Source organism: Hemiscyllium ocellatum, chromosome 10, assembly GCF_020745735.1.
Source record: "Hemiscyllium ocellatum isolate sHemOce1 chromosome 10, sHemOce1.pat.X.cur, whole genome shotgun sequence".
Lineage (NCBI taxonomy): Eukaryota > Metazoa > Chordata > Chondrichthyes > Orectolobiformes > Hemiscylliidae > Hemiscyllium > Hemiscyllium ocellatum.
In genome coordinates this window covers 101,914,290-101,928,770 of record NC_083410.1, presented here as the reverse complement: position 1 = coordinate 101,928,770, position 14,481 = coordinate 101,914,290, and the positions used below count along the sequence as shown (strand labels likewise).

Below are 14,481 nucleotides of genomic sequence, written 5' to 3'. Positions count from 1 at the left end.
CTAGTTTCATGCTGTCTTGGGAAGAGCAGTTGTCACACCACATTGTGATGCATCCAGACGGGATGCTGTCTATGGTGCATCTACAAAAATTGGTAAGAGTCCTTGTGGATATACTGAATTTGCTTAGCCTCCTGAGGAATTAAAGTTGTTGTCGTGCTTTCTGGACCATTGTATTGACGTGGGTGGACCAGGACAGATTGTTGGTGATCATCACTCCCAGAAACTTGACACTCTCGGCCATCTCCACCTCAGTACCACTGATGCAGACAGGGGCATGCCTTCCACTCCGGTTCCTGAAGTCAATGACCAGCTTCTTTTTTTTTTGCTGACATCGCTGGGGAAATTGTTGCCTTTATACCATGTCACTAAGCACTCAATTTCTCTTCTATATTCTGGCTCATCGTTGTTTGAGATTCAAACAATAAAGGTGGTGTCATCAGCAAACTTCTCAAAGGTGTTGGGGTGGAATTTGGCCACATAGTCCTGAGTATATAAGGAGTATAGTAGGGGATGAGTATGCAGCCTTGTGGGAGACTGGTGTTGAGGATTATGGTGAAGGAGGTGTTGTCGCCGTTCTTATTGGTTGTCATGTTGTCAAGGTGCCGCCATTAGACTGGGTGGACAGGAGTCAACACTCCATTCATTTATATGATCTTTTGATCTCTCTGCCTATAAATTCTGTGCCTGTGAGATTCTCGCTCACTTCACCTGACAAACAGGCAACACGTCGAAAGCTTGTGATTTCAAATAAAGTTATTGGACCATAACCTGGTGTCGTCTAACTTCTGACATTAATGACTGTGGTCTCTGGGTCAGGAAATTGAGGATACAGTTCAGAAGAGGAAGCTGAGACCTAAGTCTTGGAGTTTAGAGATGGGTTTTTTTTTTAGAATTAATGTCATAGTCATAGAGATGTACAGCATGGAATCAAACCCTTTGGTCCAACTTGGCCATGCCGACCAGATATTCTAAATTAATCTAGTCCCATTTGCCAGCACTTGGCCCATGTCCCTCTAAAACCTTCCTATTCATATACTCATCCAAATGCCTTTTAAATGTTGTAATTTTCTCAGCCTCCTCTGGCAGCTCATTCGATACACGTACCACCCTCTGCATTAAAATATTGCCCCTTAGGTGTCTTTTAAATCTTTCCCCTCTCACTTTAAACCTATGCCTTCTAGTTCTGGACATCCCATCCTTGCCCGTCATGGTTTTATTAATCTCTACACTGTCACCCCAGCCTCTTACGCTCAAGAAAATACAGCCCCCACCCATAGCTCAAACCCTCCAACCCTAGCAACATCTTTATAAATCTTTTCTGAATATTGTGTTGAAAGTGGAACAGTAGTCAATGAGTCAGTGCCCAGACTGCTTAAATGTTAATTCTGATCTATCTCTGCACCTTCTCTGTGGCTGCAACACTATTCTACAGTTGGTTTTGCAATCCTGATGCACTCTGGTACGACCGATGTATAGCATGCAAAACAACACTTTTCACTGTATTTCAGTATGTGGCAACAATAAGTCAATCAAAGACAAGCTTGTGGATTAGCCAGCTAAATGGCAGATGAAGTTTGATGCATAGTGTGAACTGAAACAATTTACTGTAAGAACATAGAGAGGTCATGGAAAACAAAGGGTACTATAATGGGCATGCAGGAACAGAGACTTCTGCGTATATTTCCATAAATCATGAAATATGGTGGAACACTGGAGAGAATAATTTAAAAATATACTGTATACTTTCATGAGGGCGCAGAGTAGAAAAAGTGGGGAGGTTATGCTGAACTTGCAAAAGACCCTTGTGCGACTTCAACTAGAGTAGGAAGGATGTTAACACATTGGAGAGGTTGCAGAAGAGATTTGCAAGAAATGGTTTAAGGCATGCCAAACTTCAATAATCAAAATTAATTACAGAAGTTGATATTGTTTTCATTGGAGGGGAGAAGCCTAGGAAAAGAGTTTATAGAAGCTTACAAAATCATGAAGGTTCTGGACAAAGAAAAACTGTCCCCACTGGTAAAAGGATTGAGAATGACAGGCCACAGATATAAAATAATTTACAAAATAAGCAAATGTGATTTGAGAAAAACAACTTTTGTAAACAGAAAATAGGGTCTGCAATGCACTGCTTGGAGGTGTGGTGGAGGCAGACTGAATCAATACATTCAACAGGCCATTGGATAATTATGTGAGTAAAAGCAACGTATAGGATTACAAAGAAAAGGCAGAAGAATGACACTTAATCAAAACGTGCACTCAGAGAGCTGGTACAGACATGCTGGATCAAATGATCTCCTTTCTGTCACATTAACAATTATGATTAGTAAATTTATTGCAACTGTAATTAAAATACAGGAGTTACAGTAATTATTTCACCAAATATTTTAAAAGATACAAAACATCTCAACCTGGAAGGAGTTACACAAAGCTGTCCATGTTTAAAAACAGGTTGAAGAATAGAAACATGAATTTTGTCAAGAGTCTGGTTGTGTGACTCAATTATATTCATAAAATATGAATATCTATTTGGGAACTGTTTTCTTCCGAAGCTGAAAAGGCAGACTTATATCTGTGATATAAGGTGTAATGATACTTTATTGGTCAGAGTATTGAGTACTGGAGTTGGGACGTCATGTTTCAGCTGTACAAGACATTGGTTAGGCCATTGTTGGAATATTGTGTTCAATTCTGGTCTCCCTGGATAGGAAAAATGTTGTAAAACTTGAAAGAATTCAGAAAAGATTTACAAGGATGTTGCCAGGGTTGGAAAATTTGAGCTATAGGGAGAGGCTGACCAGGCTGGGGCTGTTTTCCCTGGAGAGTCGGAGGCTGAGGGGCGACCTTATAGAGGTTTACAAAATTATGAGGGGCATGGATAGGATAAATAGACAAAGTCTTTTCCCTGGGGTCGGGGAGTCCAGAACTAGAGGGCATAGGTTTAGGGTGAGAAAGGAAAGATATAAAAGAGACCTAAGGGGCAACGTCTTCACACAGAGGGTGGTATGGATATAGAATGAGCTGCCAGAGGAAGTGGTGGAGGCTGGTACAATTGCAACATTTGCAAGGCATTTGGATGGGTATATAAATAGGAAGGGTTTGGAGGGATATGGGCCAAGTGCTGGCAGGTGGGACTAGATTGGGTTGGGATATCTGGTTGGCATGGATGGGTTGGACCAAAGGGTCTGTTTCCGTGCTGTACGTCTCTATGACTCTATCTGCCTGTTATAACTTTAGCATCCAGCATTGAAGGAAAGGGTTATCAGTTAGTACGTTGACAAAGACCTTGTTTAGGATTCAAATTTTGTATCAACAGTATAATTGATTCTTCCTTGAGTGTACCATATATACTTGAGTAACAGTTGATCTCGTGTAAGGGCTCTCCCAAACTATTAATTTTTTATTTATTTTATGTACAAGTCCATCTCCAATGCTTACTCAAAGATCCTTCAATTTTGTAGCTTTGGGGAGTAGGGTTGTTGGAACAGTCTTTTTTACATTTATTATTTTCTTATTTAAACATCGGAAATACCAGTTGAGCCTTGGACAGCTGTGTCCTGACTAATTCAGAACCATGGCCAGCAACCAACATCAGCCTCATTATTGGCAGTAATGATGACATGGTATGGTAAATTAGGGAATATTAATCATGTAAATGTCCATTGTCTACATCTTGTCCAAAATATTTAGCCTCAGCCTGCCTTTGCGTGACTATATAGGATAAGTTTGAGTAGTGGCATACCTACTGGATTTAAACTGTACAGAAATTTTCTATTACCTAGAGTTTTTTTTCTTGATCTACAGAATTAACACTGATGTTTTCTTTAATTCACCTGACAGCTATTTTGAAACATTTTAATTCAAATCTAGTGAATCTTCGTTCTTTTTGGTACAAAGAATAGCTCAAATATTGTTGAACAGATACGCTATTGAAGCATTTTGTCTTGTACTCATCAGGACAGATACAAGAATGCAGTAGTCCCAGCATACCCATTGGGGATTGGTTCAAAGACCTTGTGCGGAAGCACGAAACCGCGGATAGTAGTGAACCCATTCATTTAAATGGGAAACTTAGCTTCCCAGCAGCCCCTTGGCTCCTAGTTCTGGAAAGTTCTCTGTAATATGTTTGGGCTGCGGTAAACCACGGGTGACTGAAATCATGGTAATAGGACCCTTGGCTAGGCCGGTCGCCCTGTATTGAATTTCAAATTGAACAACAATTTATTTTGTACAAGAAAACATGTTGATTAGTTGGCTCTGATTGATTAAGACATTTCTATTGCAATTGCACAAAGTGAAGTATTGTTCACCATGCTTTTTGTTTAATTTACAAAAGATGCCACATCTGGATATGTTGCTTTTGCTTGCAGAGTTTCAGTCATAGAGTAATAGTCATAGAGATGTACAGCATGGAAACAGACCCTTCGGTCCAACCCGTCCATGCCGACCAGATATCCCAACCCAATCTAGGCCCATCTGCCAGCACTTGGCCCATATCCCTCCAAACCCTTCCTATTCATATACCCATCCAAATGCCTTGCAAATGTTGCAATTGTACCAGCCTCCACCACATCCTCTGGCAGTTGATTCCATACATGTACCACCCTCTGCATGAAAAAGTTGCCCCTTAGGTTTCTTTTATATCTTTCCCCTCTCACCCTAAACCTATGCCCTCTAGTTCTGGACTCCCCGACCCCAGGGAAAAGACTTTGTCTATTTATCCTATCCATGCCCCTCATAATTTTGTAAGCCTCTATAAGGTCACCCCTCAGCCTCTGACGCTCCAGGGAAAACAGTCCCAGCCTATTCAGCCTCTCCCTGTAGCTCAGATCCTCCAACCCTGGCAACATCCTTGTAAATCTTTTCTGAACCCTTTCAAGTTTCACAGCATCTTTCCAATTGGAAGGAGACCAGAATTGCATGCAATATTCCAACAGTGGCCAAAACCAATATCCTGTACAGCCGTATTTATGTAGCTTCTATGAAGTATAAGTGGACCGTATTGAGTGTCTCACTGATCATCTTAAATGTTTGTTAAGTGTCATTTTGAGCACACTTGGAATTGCTCATTAACATTTGTCCAATTCCAGAATCAGATCTGTTAACCATTATGTACTGAGTTTTGCAAACACAAGCCCATTGAGTATGGCCAGTACTCCATTGTAAGCAGCCAAAAGGACGAGTTACAAATGATCTCCCAGTCATTGGAACATACAGCTGATACACCTGACATTGCAACAGCATTGAAATTCATATATCACATGACCTATTTGTGTAGTAGACAAAACATATTGTTGGCTGAAAGGTAGCATCGGAAGTAGAAAATTCCATTGTGTTGTTATCACATAAAAATGACATGAAGCAGCAAGCTTTACCCACTCCTCAGTTGTTTGCTATACCTTATACTTGCACAGTAATTTGAGGTAGTTTGCTAATTTTCAAAAGCCCAGTGTGACAGCCTGAGGCCCATTTATGAGTACGTATGATACACTACATCATAATGTTTCCCAAAAGTGTCTGAAAGCCTCAGTAAGTGTGAGGCAGGTAAAGGGATCTTGAATGTAGCATTGAAAGAGCCTCGAACAGGAATGAAGGACTTGCTCCCTGTTTGGAAAAAAGTCTTCATGGATGATGATCAAACCGCCACTGGACTGTGGTCCAGGAAGCCATGCAAGCAGGGGAACAAGAAGAAAACGATAGCAGTAAGGGACAGGGAGGATGCTTTGTGAGCAGGATTGAGAATCCTGCAAGATGTGTTGCCTACCAGTGCCAAGTTGAAGGAAATCTTGAGTTAGCTTGAAAGGATACTGGAGAGGAAGGGGAGGATCCAGTTGTTGTGGTCCACGTTGGCATCAACATTAGCAAGGGTATTGGCATTAATATTGAGACAGGAAGGAACAGCATCTTCCAGATGGGCTCCACCTGAATTGATAGGACATCAGGATCCTAGTGGAAAGACTAAATGGGGCGGTCACAGGAACTTTAAACTAGTTAAGTGGGATGGGTGGATGGAGGTTTCAGGAGAGGTTATAAAAGTTTCTAGAAAAATAGGACAGAGTACAGAAAGGGTCAGGAATCTAACATCAGGCACTGCAGACAAAGGGGGCAGTCAATGCAGGACGAGAGATGTTGCACTTAAGTGTATGCTGTATATATAAACAAGGTAAATTAGTTTCTTGTGCAGATGGAAAGTGGTGGATATAATGCTGTAGGCATCACAGAGATGTCTCTGCAAGGGGATCAGGGCTGGGAACTAAACATGCACATCCTATCGACAGGTCAGGCAGATGGGCAGTGGGGATGGGGTTGCCTTCTCAGTTAGAATTGAAATTACATTGAAGGCACAGAATCTATGTGGGTAGAGTTGAGGAACTGCAAAGGAAGAAGACTCTGATGGGAGTTATGTATGTGGAGAAGGAAATAAATCAGGAGATATAAAAGGCATGCAAGAAAGGCACTATTACAATATTCATGAGGGATTTTAATATTTAGGTGGACTAGGAAAGTCAGGTTGGTAGCAGATCCCAAGAAAAATAATTTGTGGAAGGTGTACAAGATTTTGTTTTGGGTCAGTTTATGGCAGAACTCACAGGGGACAGGATTTGGTAGTGTGTAATGAAGTAGACTTGATGAGGGAACTTGAGGTGAAGGAACCCCTATGGGGTAGTGACCACAATATGGTGGAATTCATTCCGGCATTTGAGAGGGAGAAGCTGGAATCAGATGCAAGGGTATTACAATTGTTTAACAGTAACTACAAAGACAGGAGGGAGCAACTGGCTAGTGGTGATTAGAAAAGCAGCCTAGCAAGGAAGATGATGGAAAAGCAATGGCAGGAATGTCTGGGATTAATTCGGGAGGTACAGTAGAAATTCATTCCAAGGAAGAAGAAACATACAAAGTGAGGACAAGGGAAGACAGAAACAGCATAAAAGCGAAGTTAAAAAGTGTACATTGTGATGAAAGCGAGAAGATTGGGAAAACATTTAAAACAAATCAGCAAAGGGCAACCAAATAGCAATAGAGGAGAAGATGAAATATGAGGGTAACATAGCTAGTAATATAAAACAAGATTGCTACAGTTTGTCTAGCAATCTAAAAAGGTAAGAGAGAGGGGCAAAAATGGACACTGGACTGCTGGAAAATGACGTTATCAAAATAGTAAAGGGGAACAAAGAAATGATGGAGGAACTTAATAGATACTTTGCATCATGATGGAAGGCACCAGTAGCATACCAGAACTTGAGGTGACAGAGGTGAGTGTAGTGGCCAACACAAAGGTGCTGGGGAAGCTACAAAGTCTGAGGATGGATAAACCACCTGGATCAGATGGACTGCACCCTAGAGTTCAGAATGAGATAGTTGATGAGGAGATTGTGGAAGCGTTGGTGGTCATCTTTCAGGAATTACTGGAGTCAGGGAAGGTTCCAGAGGACTGGAAAATGACTAATGTTACATCCCTATTTAAGAATGGAGGGAGGCAGAACACAATAACTTATAGGCCAGTTATCCTGACCTCATTCATGGGTACGATTTTAGTCCATTATTAAGAATGAGATTACGGAACATTAGAAGACATGGTAAAACATGGTTGAGTCAGCATGTCCTTGTCAAGGGAGGGTCATTTCTAACAAATTTGTTAGAATTCTTTGAGGTGGTAAGTTAGACAAAGGAGAGCCAGTGGATATGATCTGTTTGGATTTCCTCAAGGCCTCTGATAATGTGCCATAAAAGAGGCTGCTAAATAAAATAAGAGCCCATAGTTTTAGGGACAAGGACAGGCATGTATAAAGGATTTGCTGACTGGCAGAAGACAGTGCATATAAGTGGGCGGCACGGTGGCACAGTGGTTAGCACTGCTGCCTCACAGCGCCTGTAGACCCGGGTTCAATTCCCGACTCAGGCGACTGACTGTGTGGAGTTTGCACGTTCTCCCTGTGTCTGCGTGGGTTTCCTCCGGGTGCTCCGGTTTCCTCCCACAGTCCAAAGATGTGCGGGTCAGGTGAATTGGCGAAGCTAAATTGTCCGTAGTGTTAGGTAAGGGGTAAATGTACGGGTATGGGTGGGTTGCGCTTCGGCGGGTCGGTGTGGACTTGTTGGGCCGAAGGGCCTGTTTCCACACTGTAAGTCTAATCTAAAGGTGTCTTTTACAAGGTGGCAGCCAATGACTAGTGATCTGCAGGGATCAGTTTTGGGACCACAACTATTCACATTATACTTTAGTTATCTGGATAAAAGAATTAAAGGCATTGTGTCTTCTGCAAACTTAGCAACAAAGATCAGCAGAAGAACAGGTATTAATGAGGAAAAAGAGGCTGCAGAAGAACTTGAACTTGCTCAGAGAGCGGCAAAGAAGTGACAGGTGCAATATAAAGTGGGGAAGTTTCAGGTTATGCATTTTGTAAAGGGTTTGTAAATCTTAAGTACAGAGGGACTTAGGAGTTAATATGCAAGTGCAGTTGGCAGTTAGGAATGCAATGTTAGTGTTCATTTCAAGAGGGCTAGAACATGAAAGCAGGGATGTACTGCTGAGGCTGGGTAGGGCTCTGGTCAGACTGCATTTGGAATATTGTGAGCAGGTTTTGACCCTGTTTCAAAGGGAAGATATTCTGATACTGGAGGGGGTTCACAAGAATGATCCCAGGAATGAAGGGTTTGTCACATGTCAAGTAGTTGAGGACTCTGGGTCTGTACTTGGGAGTTTAGAAGGAACAGGGGGATTTCACAAACTTTGCAGAATACAGAGAAGCCTGGATAGAGTGGATTTGGAGAAGGTGTTTCTAATAGAAGAGACTACAACTTAATGGTACAGCCTTACAGTGAAGGGGTGACCCTTTGGTCCAGGAACAATTTCTTCAGCCAGAGGGTGGCGAATCTGTGGAACTCAATGGCACAGAAGGCTGTAGAGGCCAAATCATTGAGTGTATTTAAAGCGGAGATTAAAGTTCTTGGTTACTCAGGGAATCAAGGGTTATAGAGAGAAAGCAGGAGAATGGGGTTGAGACACACACAAGTGGAAAGAGGAAGTGACGTAACGGGACCCAATGGTGGCAGCGGCCAGAGCAGAGGAGTTCAACAAACACCCAGAGCTGAAAGAAGGTCCAAGCTCCAAGAAATGGGGGTTTGGTTGGGGGGCGTTTGGCTGGAGACCAGGTCAGTGGCCGCATGCAGTGGAAAGATGGCGGGGGCCAAGGGCTGGTGCGGAGCTCAAGCAAGTGGAGAGGCTGTACATGGTACTGTGCTGTAGCGTGCACCTGGAGCAGCCCAAAGTTTCAGCCTACCAGGTACTGGTTGGGGCTGGACAGGGTTGAGGGGGAACCCGGGGCCAAGGCTGCTTGCCATTAACTTGGACCCGCAATCATTCCCATTCCTTAAACAAACATGCTTAACATCTGCCTTGGAGAGCTAAAATTTAAAGGCATGGTCACAATTAGAACGGACGTTGTAGGATGTAGTTTGGTGTTGCTTCTTGGAAATGTAGTAAATTTGTATATTTTGGTTTCTTAAATATGGTCATTTTACCCCCTGTATACTCAGTTTGGCTTTTTTTAAAAAAAGTGAACCATTTTTACCTCTATTCTTTCAAATGGTGACTTCTCGAACAAAAGCCAAGTCAGCCAAGTCCAGTTGTCCTAGGCTGCACAATTCGCCTGAGCCTCTGGAGAAGCAGAATAATAATGAAGCCATGCTATATAGTATTAAGGACATGGTGGATGATATGCGAGCCAAAATCATCACCAAGTTTGAGTCTATAATTTCAGAGTTAAAAAGGAGGTAACAACTGCTCTGAAGCTGTTGGAGGAAAAATGTTTCTTCACAACGTGGGACTATTTTGGACCTGGAATGTTCAGCTAATGACCATGATAACCAGGTAGCTAGCTTCCAAGCTAATATTAGTGTGTCTCTGACTAAGAAATGTGAAGACTTGGAGGTCCGCTCAAGGTGGAATAAAATTTGATTCGTGGGTTTGCCCAAAACATTAGAGAGTCCTCACCCCACAGAATTTATGGCCCAACCTTTACAGGACTTCCCAATCCTGAGGATAAAGCTGTGTTCGATAGGGCCCATTGGATGCTGTGTGCTAAACCAGAAGAGTTACCTCACCTGACGGTTGTTAAGAGTGAACTAGTTTCAAGTGAGAAATCACATTCTACAATGTGCTGGAGATGCTTCTGCCCTTGTATATAATGGAAAGAGTATTCATTTTTCTGGAATTCACCCTGACTGTGGCTAACCAGCGTGTGGCTTTTGCCAAGGTAAAGAACGAGCTACACTCTTCCTCACGTTAAATTTGGCCTTTGTTATCCAGCAATACGACATATTACCTTGCCGAGTGGCCTAACCCATTGGTTTGATGACCCAGGGTAGGTTATGGTGAATAAAAACCATAAAGAAATTACGGTTCCAGTGCCGGATTGATGGTTGGGCCTAACTAGGTCAACTAGCCATTAACTTTATGCTACCACCGACACTGACTACATTTCCCATTGTGGAGATGAAGATGGTCTGTATGCTGTGTTCATGGACTTGGATTTGGTATTCTTCTTATATTTGACTTCATTCGCCAACAAGTACAGTGTTTTCTTACTCAAGACTCTATTTTGTTGAAGGGCTGCACTATCGGGACCAAAGAATGTAGAATTTAATTGTCTAACTATATATTATATATTTTTATTATACTTCTATTTTTACTCATTTCTGTTTTGCAGTTTTTGTATAGTTAACTTTTACATTCCCGAGGTCACCACGTAGCTTGTGCTACAAAAGACGATAGGGTTTTTTTCCCCACAATGGGAGAAGACAGCATGCACAATCCAGAGGGTACTTCTACTGGGAGGGGTTGGTGGACAGGCATTTGGGGAGACACTGCTATGGGGAAGGGTGATGGAGTTGTTTTGATAGGGATAAGAAGGGGAAGAGACAGCACATACCTCACTTTTACAAGCTTTATATTTGTTTATCTATTATTGCACATTTGTGAATTTACATGTGATTATTACATGTGACGCAGTTTAGTGCTTCACCAGCCTTGATAGGTGGGGACATTAAATTCGCCAGTCTGAATTGCAAAGGCCTGAACAATCTAACTAAACGCAGTAAGGTTTTACATTATATGGGCATTAAGATGGCATAAATAGTTTATTTACAAGAAATCCACTTGAAAAATATAGACAGTCCTAAGTTGAAATGATGTTGGATTGGACAAGTGTATTCTTCCTCCTTTTCCAACAGATCTAGAGGAGCCGCTGTTCTTTTAAATAAATCTATTCCTTTTGTCCATGCTAAAACTATCTCTGACTCTAATGGCAGATTTATCATCATTACTGGACAGATTTTTGATATTGATGTAACCTTGGCTAATGTTTATGCTCCCAACTGGGACGATGAGGCTTTTTTCAGATGGTTCTTTTCAATGTTACCAGATTTATCTTCACACCAGTTCATCTTTGGAGGAGATTTTAACTGTTGGTGCAATCCTCACTTAGACCATTCTTCCTCTGTTCCGAGTGTCCATTCCAAATCTGCTAAAATAATTAAGACTTTTATTATGGAGGTTAATGTTGTTGATCCCTGGCGGTTCTTTAATCTCTCTAGAAAGGAATATTCTTTTTTTTCGTATGCCCACCACACTTTTACTTGCATTGATTTTGTCTTGGTGAATGACAGACTGCTTACATTCATTTCTGGTTGCAAATATGATTCAATTGTTTTGTCACACCAAGCATCTGTCTCTATGAATGTTCGCTTTCAGAGGTTTCTTAATACATGCCCACCTTGGCATCTCAAAATTAGTTTCCTCTTACAGGAAGATTTTGTTAATTTTGTGTCTCAGCGGATAGATTTTTAAAAAAATTAACAAAACTCCAGATGTTACAGCTTCCTTGCTGTGGGAAACCCCGAAGGCATTCATCAGGGGTGAAATAATTTCTTATGCAGCACATAAGAGTAAACTTAGGAAAGAGAAATTGGTAGGGTTAGCACAATGTCTGTCTCAATTAGACTCTCTTCATGCAATCTCTAAGTCTCCAGAGGTATATCAGGAAAACATATCCCTACAGGCAGAATATGATGTTGTAATGTCACAATAGACCACCGAGCTTTTACTCCACTCTAGATCAAAATTTTATATGAACAAGATGATAGAACAATTAAACTGTTGGCACATCAGTTGTGCCAAATACCTTAATCTCAATTAATCGCACAAATTAAGGTTAATTCAGGTGTCATGTCAGACCCATTAGAAATCAACAAGACTTTTAAGGAATTTAACGTTTCACTTTATTCACCTGAATGTTATTCTGCTACAGCAGGTTTTGAGACCTTTTTTGATAAGATTAATATTCCTACTATTGATCAAATTGTGGCAAAGAAATTGGAACAACCAATCACAGCAACAGAACTTGAGACTCCAAAGTGGGAAAAGACCTGGATCCTATGGTTTCTGGCTGAATTTTATAAAATGCTGAAAAAAATCTGGTGCTACCTTTCATAGATGCATTTCATGAAGCATTTAATTCTGATTCACTTCCTCAAAACTTTAACTCAGGCATCACTTTCTTCATTTTTAAAGAAAGACAAAGATCCCTCACGATGTGGTTCATATCGTCCTGTAAGTCTACTAAATGTTGACTTAAAATTACTGCAAAACTATTGGCCTGACATTTGGAAACCATCCTTCCATCTATCATATCCTTGGATCAAAAAGGATTTATTTGCAACAGGCACTCTTTTTTTTAATCTTTAAATACCCGCTTATATTGTTTACAACTCTTCCCCATCTGCTCTCCCTGAGGCTTTGATATCTATAGATGCTGAAAAAGCCTTTGATGGACTGGAATGGAATTATTTTTTATTTAAAACTTTAGAGAAATTTGGCTTGGGGGAAAAATTTATTTCTTGGACCAAACTACTCTACACATCACCACATGCCCTTGTTAGGACCAATAATATGAATTCTGGGACTATTTCTACCTTTATAGTTCCACTAGACAAGGTTGTCCTTTGAGTCCACTGTTGTTTGTCATTGTAATTGAACCTCTCTATTGCTCTACAGACTCATCCTGATTTTTCTAGAAATGGTTTGAAGTTGAAGGTTGCCCTCTATGCAAATGATCGTTTGCTATTTGTCTCGAACTTATCTCCCTCCGATCCCACCACACTTTTAATTTTAGAACGTTTCACTAAGATTTCTGGGTATAAACTGAAGTTTAGCAAAAGTGAAATATTTGCTATCAATTAACCTACTAGATAGTTTACAATTTGAAATTGCCAACTCTGGCTTTGTTTATCTTGGTGTACACATGGCAGATACACTAGGTATTTTGTACAGGAAAGTTTTGAATTATTACTGGTACAAATTAAACAAGACTTCGAACAATGGCCTCCTTAATTTGTCTGTTGCTGCTAGAATTAATTCCATTAAAATGAATATTTTTCTACTATTTTCTTATTTATTTCAATGCATACCAATTTTTCTCCCGCTTTCCTTTTTTCATAGTCTCATTCTTGAATTTATTTGGACTAAAAAAACTCCTAGGTTATGAAAATAGTTGTTAGAGGCCTAAGATATAGGTGGAATGATGCTGCTGAATATTTTGTTTTATTATTGGGCAGTAAGCATTAGAAGTTTGAATTATTGGCTCCAATACAAGAACCTTGATGCTCTCCCAAATTGGTTGACTACGGAGGCAAATTCCACCCATCTGGTAACACTGAAGGCTTTACTGCATTCACCTCTCCTTTCTTCAACCTCTATTTACATGAATAACATAATTGTTTTATCCTATCTTAAAACCTGGTTTCAATTTAGACATCACTTTGGCTTTCTGTCATTTTCTACAAAGGCGCCGTTGGCAGCAAATCATATTTTTTCCCCCACCTTCAGTGGTTAGTGCCTTTTCTGGTTGGGCTAAGTTAGGAATAAAAACGGTGAAAGATTTATATGTTGATGACCTTTTTACATCTTTTCAAAAATTAGTTGATAAGTTTTTAATTCCTGAAAGCCACTTCTTTATATATCTCCAAGCTCGCAGTTTTGTTCATTGTTTATTTCAGGTTCTTCCTACCCTTCCTAAGGATTCTGATTTCGACATCTTTCCAGAACCACTTTCTTCACTAAAGGGGGCTACTTCAGTTATTTATTCAAAAATCCATAATTTATGTTCAGATTCTCTTGACTCTATTAAAAGCTACCTCAGAGGCAGATCTGGAAGAGGTAATGCCGCGTGATGTATGGGATAAGATTTTACAAAGTGTGCACAGATTTTCTATCTGTGCAAAACATGGTTTTATTTAGTGCAAGATTCTACACCACACCCACTACACTAAAGCTCGACTTGCAAAAATATTTCAGGAGGTGTCTCTGTTCTATGAACGGTGTGAACGAACTCCAGAAAATTAGATGTACATGTTCTAGCTTTGTCCTCTTTAAGTAGATAGGACATAGAACATCACAACACAGTACAGGCCCTTTGGCCCTCG

At 40.7% G+C, this 14,481-nt stretch overlaps 1 protein-coding gene across 1 annotated transcript in view; it reads right to left on the bottom strand.

Annotated features, from left to right (window-relative positions):
- Positions 1 to 11,350: 11,350 nt before the first annotated feature.
- The window catches only part of LOC132819879 (GDNF-inducible zinc finger protein 1-like), a 47,528-nt gene continuing 44,397 nt past the window's right edge, over positions 11,351 to 14,481 (bottom strand). The window contains exon 8 of the mRNA XM_060831808.1: positions 11,351 to 11,522. The gene's annotated coding sequence lies outside the window, so the exon portion shown is untranslated. The remainder of the gene's footprint in view (positions 11,523 to 14,481) is intronic.